Raw genomic sequence first — 7,798 nt, forward strand, 5'->3', positions numbered from 1 at the left:
CAGACTTTCCAGCGGTTTGTCCGCCAGACTAAGTCCGCCAGATAGTCTGATCATGTGTACGCGGCATAACAGTTTCAGGTGTTTGACCATAATTTGGTATGTGTAGTCTAAATCGATGGTCTCCAAACTATGGCCCAGGGGCTGGATGTGGGCCTTTGGTTGCCTTTATCTGGACACTATTCCTGCTACTGACCTCAACAATGGACACTATTCCTCCCACTGATACCAACCTTGGGGTTTCCTCCCACTGACACCAATGATGGGGCACTATTCCTCCCACTGATACCAATGATGGGGCACTATTCCTCCCACTGACACCAATGACGGGACACTATTCCTCCCAATTACACCAACCATGGGTACTATTCTTCCCACTGACACCAACAATGGGCAGTTGGGCACTCTTCCTCCAACTGATGCCAACAAAAGGGCATTATTCCCCCCACTAACACCAACAACAGGGCACTATTCCTCCCCACTGACACCAATGATGGGGCACTATTCTTCTCACTGGCATCAACAACAGGACACTTTTCCTCCCACTGACACCAATGATGTGGCACTATTCCTCCCTCATTGACACCAACAATGGATCACTAGTCCTCATACTGTCATTAACAATGAGCACTCTTCCTCCAACTGACACCAACAAACAACAGGGCACTAATGCTCCCACTGCTGCCAATGATGGGGCACTATTATTCTCACTGGCATCAGCAACAGGACACTATTGCACTCACTGACACCAACCATGGGACACTATTCCTCCTACTGAAACCAACAATGGGGCACTTTTCCTCCCACTGTCACCAATGATGGGACACTATTTTCCCCCAGTACCAAAGATGCATGGTCTAAATCATAGGTGCCCAACCTGCGGCCCTCCAGCTGTTGGGGAACTAAAAGTCCCATGAGGCATTGCAAGGCTAACAAGTGCAAGCATGGCTTTCAGAGGCATGATGGGACTTTTAGTTTTGCAACAGCTGGAGGGCCGCAGGTTGGACACCCATGATCCAAATAATCCACAATGAAAGAAGCACCTCAAGCAAGTTCCTCTAGTATCTCTTACCACCAGTTTGTGTGAAGTTCTATATCTAGGATGAGAACATACAGGAGGACATAGAGTTATAACAAGCCTGCAGGTTACTACGCTTTCCAAACTGGTTTGAACTGGTCCTTCAACATACTTCTGGAAGTTGTTCTCAGCCCTATCAGTGGTTTACATTTTGGTTTTCTGGTCCTTTAATTATTGGATTGTAATAAATAGGATTTATTTTCCATATGACCATGGATAAAATTCCCTTTCTACATAGCAGACCTGTCTACTCTGCAAGATGAATATCACTGAAAACATCATCCCATTATCATCATCGGTGCGATCATTATTATTATTGGTTGTCCTCCTGTGTTCCGGAGATAATGGCCGGCCTCTGTCTCTGGGGGTCATTCATTTTACACTCTGTCACTTCATTGTCTTTGGTAAATGGGAATTCACTAAATAGTCTCATTATCCCACCACATGTCCCACATGCACAGTCCTCACTGAGAGCAATGAAATGCTGTTCTATCGCTGCGACTTTAAAATGAAGCCAAAACCAAAATGCAGAAAAGACCATTGTTTGCTGCTTTCCTTGTTTTGTAGATACAACTGAGAAGAACAAGTAATATTCCCAGAAAGCAGATTCCATCAAACAGGCCCCATCCACAAAGGAATTCTGCAAGTTAACCTTTAAATACATCAGGGGGTGAATGGGGGGGGGGGGGGGGGGGTTTAATATGAAACCAAAATCAAGAACACGGGACTTGACCTCAAACTGGAGGAAAGTTCAAAACTAATCTTAAAAAGTATTAAATAGCAAACCCCGCCAATTTTCAGAATTTGAAAATGGAATAGAAGTCTCTCATTTTCTATTTTTACCTCAACAAACCATTCTTTCTTTCTGCCTTCCTTTCTTTTTATTCTCTTCCCATCTCTTTCCCCCTCTCTCTCGTTGACCTTCTCCCTCTGTTCTATGTCACTCTCTTTATCTATAACTATTATTTCTTTCTCTTTCTTTCTTTCTTTCTTCCTTCCTTTCTTTTTTTCTCTTCCCATCTCTTTCCCCCTCTCTCTCTTTGACCTTCTCCCTCTGTTCTTTGTCAGTCTCTTTATCTATATCTATTATTTCTTTCTCTTTCTTTCTTTCTTTCTTTCTTTATGTCTTTCTTTGTTTATTTCTTTCTTCCTTCCTTTCTTTTCTTTCTCTTCCCATCTCTTCACCCATCTCTCTCTTTGACCTTTGCCCTCTGTTCTATGTCATTCTCTTTATTTATCTCTATCTATTCTTTCTTTCTTTCTTTCTTTCTTTCTTTCTTTCTTTCTTTCTTTCTTCTTTTCTTTTTTTCTCTTCCCATCTCTCTCCCCCTCTCTCTCTTTGACCTTCTACCTCTGTTCTATGTCAGTCTCTTTATCTATATATATTATTTCTTTCTCTTTCTTTCTTTCTTTCTTTCTTTCTTTCTTTCTTTCTTTCTTTCTTTCTTTCTTTCTTTCTTTCTTTCTTTCTTTCTTTCTTTCTTTCTTTCTTTCTTCCTTCCTTCCTTCCTTCCTTCCTTCCTTCCTTCCTTCCTTCCTTCCTTCCTTTCTTTCTTTCTTTCTTTCTTTCTTTCTTTCTTCCTTCCTTTCTTTCTCTTCCCATCTCTTCACCCCTCTCTCTCTTTGACCTTCGCCCTCTGTTCTATGTCAGTCTCTTTATCTATATATATTATTTCTTTCTCTTTCTTTCTTTCTTTCTTTCTTTCTTTCTTTCTTTCTTTCTTTCTTTCTTTCTTTCTTTCTTCCTTCCTTTCTCTTCCCATCTCTTCCCCCCTCTCTCGTTGACCTTCTCCCTCTGTTCTATGTCAGTCTCTTTATCTATATCTATTTCTTCTTTCTTTCTTCTTTTCTTTTTTTCTCTTCCCATCTCTTTCCCCCTCTCTCTCTTTGACTTTCTCCCTTTATTCTATGTCAGTCTCTTTATCTATATCTATTATTTCTTTCTCCTTCTTTCTGTCTTTCTTTCTTTCTTCCTTACTTTCTTTTTTTCTCTTCCCATCTCCCCCCCTCTCTTTCTTTGACCTTCGCCCTCTGTTGCTTTGTCAGTCTATTTATTTCTATCTATTCTTTCTTTCTTTCTTTCTTTCTTTCTTTCTTTCTTTCTTTCTTTCTTTCTTTCTTTCTTTCTTTCTTTCTTTCTTTCTCTTACCACCTCTTTCCCCCTCTCTCTCTTTGACCTTATCCCTCTCTTCTTTGTCAGTCTCTTTATTTCTCTCACACATCCCCACACCTTTCTTTTTTTCCTCCCAGTCCTTTTTGTCCCATGTTTTACCTCTTTTTTCTCCTCTTTTTCTTTCTCTCTCTCTTTCCCATAACTCTCTATTATTCTATTTTTCCCTCTATGACCCTCTCTCTTCTTAGAAGCTCCTACTGCACCTTCTCCCTACAATATTATACAGTATATATACAATATTGTATACAATCACAGCCTACAATGACTAGATCAAACACTTTGCATGTACTCAACCGCCCCCCCCCCCCTATCATTGAGCACAGGATTTCAATTACACACAGAGAGCTATGTATACTGATAATGACCAATAACCAGCACATGAGGCTGAGGGCTCTCTGGCAGGCAGATGGTTAAATATCTGTGACGTCACTTTTTATAGTAAATGCAGTTGGTAGTGTAGCCTCTTATTAATGTCACTTTAAAGAAGAAAAAAATATTGAGTCGTTTTGCTGGGACAGCATGTGACGCAAATCCTGGTTTTAATGAGTCAGCATTCAAATAAAATAGGGGAAAAGTGTTAACCCCTTCAGTGCTGACACATCACACACTGATATATATATATATATATATATATATATATATATATATATATATATATATATGAATTTATATCTAAAATATCCATATATATATATATATATATATATATATATATATATATATATATTTATATATATATATATATATATATATGTATCTTGAAGGTGCGTTTGTATATATTGGTAATATCAGAAAATTACACATCTGGGACAATCAATTCTATCGGATATATGCGTCTGAGTTCCAATTGGATAAATCTGCTCTTCTTCACACATGTCGGTTCCTGGGATTTTAGGACTCTTCGTGGTGAATTTCCTTCTACTTCTCATTCACGAATAACATTTTCTTACAAAGGAAAGAAACGAAATTGATACATTTATATATTTTTAACGCTGTGCTGATAAGGAAACAATCCATAAAGAAGCATAAAAATACCACTAATAATAAAAAGAATTACTACTGTCTGATCCTAAAATTAGTAAAAACCAGAAAAAGGTGGTGAAATAAAATGCTGAGAACATAAATAATCTGAAACATGAAAAAAAAACAAAATAGGTTGTACAGGTATTATTAAAAAAAAAAAAGTAAATAGTATATATAGATAATATAAAGGAAAATTGACATTTCCTCTTACTTCAGCACGACGGAGAGCTCCACATACTACATAACCTTCATACCTTGAATAGAGATTAGCTTTATATGTTTTCATCTACGTATGTATGTGTATATGTATATATATATATGTATATATATATATACATACATGTATGTATGTATAAATTTTAGTGAACGTATATGTGTATTTATATTTATATGGATATCTATCTATCTATTAATATATCTGTGTATTATTGTGTGTATCTATGTTTTAATGTATGTATGTACAGTATGTATATTGCTATCTGTCTATCTGTATGTATATATCTATCTATATATCTATCTATCTATCTATCTACCTATCTATCTATCTATCTGTCAATGTATCTATGTTCTATCAATGTATGTATTATTGTATAAATGGATGTTTTAATGTATGTATGTACATTATGTATGTATGCATGTATGTATGTATCTATCCATATATGTATCAATCTATTTATTAACTTTATATATGTATGCATATATGTATGTATCTATTATTTATTAATGTTAGGTCTATCTATCTATCTTTCTATCTATCTATCTATCTATCTATCTATCTATCTATCTATCTATCTTCCAATGTCTATTATTGTGTGTAGGTGTGTTTCATTGTATGTATCTACAGCAGCTATCTGTCTAGCTATCTATATATGTATATATATATATCTATCTATTTATTAACTCTATCTATGTATCTATCTATTAATGTATTATTGTATTTATGTATGTATGTTTTATGTATGTACAGTATGTATATAGCTGTCTGTGTATCTATATATCCATATATGTATCCATCTATTTATTAAATGTATATATGTATGTATGTATCTATTATATATTCACGTTATGTTTATCTATCTATCTATCTATCTATCTATCTATCTCTCTTTCTCTCTATATATCGTTCTATCTATATACATGCCAATCTTATATATAACTTTGAGCTCTCTATTATGTGATAAGACACTTCTGTGAACTATAAAGACCTTGGCACATCCCAGTATATATGAGTGAATAGTAAAGTGAATAGTAAATCCTTTTAATTGGCTAATTAGAGAATTTCTAAGCACAGAGAAGCTCGGGATATTCACCATTTAACCCTTTGTAGGTATCTCAGCCCTGAGAAGCAGATTGCAGCAGGACTATGTGGCACTGAGCCTGGCAGTCCAGTCCCTGCAGAGTCCCAGCAGGACACACATAGCACGTGAATGCAAAGTGAATAAAGAACATACTGGAGCTGACAGGGACTCATTGCTGGCTGAGTATTTAATGCAAAAGGACGTGGTCCTGGCGTGCCCCCTCTAATTACTGATCCCCCCCACCCTCCTATGAGTCACATTAACTACGCCATCTCCAGGATGACTGACAGCTCGCTGGGATATGGGAGGACTTGGTCCCTTTAAGAAGTGAATGTAAAAGTAATGATTTATCAAACTCTTATTATCAAGAAAATGTCACAGGAAGGGCACCTTGTTCTGTACTGACGCAAAGCCTACACTATTCCAGCAAGCTATAGAAGCCTAGCCTGCTCTCAGCAGCCAATTCAGTCTTTCCGAGTCGGCTGTGTGGATTTATCTGCTGTGGATGCACTCCTGGAGAGAGGTGAGTGGGGGACCTGTGAACTGGGGGGTCACCTCATTCTAAAGCTATCCCCTTGTGCTGAACTTGACCCCCAATATCTGCCTATACTTAGAGGGCTGTCCATGGTGCTGAACCCGACCCCAATATCTGCCTGTACTTAGAGGGCTGTCCATGGTGCTGAACCCGACCCCAATATCTGCCTGTACTCAGGGGACTATTCATAGTGCTGAACCCGACCCCAATATCTGCTGTACTCAGGGGACTGTCCCCAGTACTGAACCCGACCCCAATATCTGCCTGTACTTGGGGACTGTCCATGGTGCTTAACTCTACCTCAATATCCGCCTGTAATCAGGGGACTGTCCATGGTGCTGAACCCGACCCCAATATCTGCCTGTACTCAGGGACTGTCCTCAGTACTGAACCCGACCCCAATATCAGCCTGTACTCAGGGGGATTATTCATGGTGCTGAACCCGACCCCAATACCTGCCTGTACTCAGGGACTGTCCTCAGTACTGAACTCGACCCCAATATCAGCCTGTACTCAGGGACTGTCCATGGTGCTGAACCATTTTTTATTTTATTGTAAACTAAGCTTGCTGAAAGGACTGTTTGACTTATTGCCATGTCTGTATGTCTGTCTATGTGTCTATCCTATTTTTTTTTTTAACTACAAAATTATTATTTTATCTGTTTCTATCAAATAATTGTGTAGATTGCTATAGACAGAACATAGAAAACAATGGAACTATTTAGCAACCTATTGAAATAAGTTTCTATACGTACATTTTTTTGAGATTGTCTGCCCATCTCTGTCCAATGCATTCCCTCTCTCTCTCTCTCTCTCTCTCTCTCTCTCTCTTCCATTCCTCTTTCTCTCTTTCTCTTCCTCTGTCTCCTTCTGCCTCTTTCCTCTACTTTTCCTGCACACAATCTCTCCCTTTCCCTTCTTTTTCTCTTACTAGTCTATCTCACTCTCTATCTTTCTCACCCCCTCTCTTATACAGCCTCTCCAGGATCTCTCTTTCTTTCTAGTCTCTTTCTGTCTCTGTGTTCTCTACCTTCCATACACAGTCTCTCTCTTATTTATTTTATTGTAATTCCTCCATCCCAACAGTCTCTCTCACTACCTGTCTCATACAAGGTCTCTCTCTCTCTCTCTCTCTCTCTCTCTCTCTCTCTCTCTTCCATCCTCTCTCTATTTTACTCTTTCTCCTAAACACACACGCAGTCTCTATCTCTTTTCCTCTCACTTCTCTCATATACAGTGCCTGTATCTGTCTCTTATTCTCTGTCTCTGTCTCTCTCTACTCCTCTGTCTCCTTCTCTCTCTGTCTCTCTCATTCTTTCTCTGTCTCCTTCTCTCTTCCCCTCTCTCTGCCTCTACTCCACTGTCTCTCATTCTCTCTCCTCTGTCTCTCTGCCTCTCCTTATCCTTCTGCCTCTCTTCTTCCTTACCCCCTCTCCCTCTCTCTCTCTCTCTCACCTTTCTCTCCCTCTCTCTCTCTCACCTTCTCTCTTGATATCAGACATATCTCTTATATAACCTTATCTATAGGCCATATATATATAAGTGTCAACAGCTGATCCCTGGCTTCCTATAAAGGTAACTACCTACCTGTCCTGAATACCTGGGGCCCCTCACCCAGGGAAGGGGGGGGGGGGGGTAGGTTTTGCAGTCTCAGTCTCCTCTCTAGATCTGCAGCCTGTCTATAGAATCAGGCA

The sequence above is a fragment of the Lithobates pipiens genome, unplaced genomic scaffold (genome assembly GCF_037356315.1).
Source record: "Lithobates pipiens isolate NorthernLeopardFrog02 unplaced genomic scaffold, aLitPip1_a1.2 Scaffold_24, whole genome shotgun sequence".
NCBI classification, from domain to species: domain Eukaryota; kingdom Metazoa; phylum Chordata; class Amphibia; order Anura; family Ranidae; genus Lithobates; species Lithobates pipiens.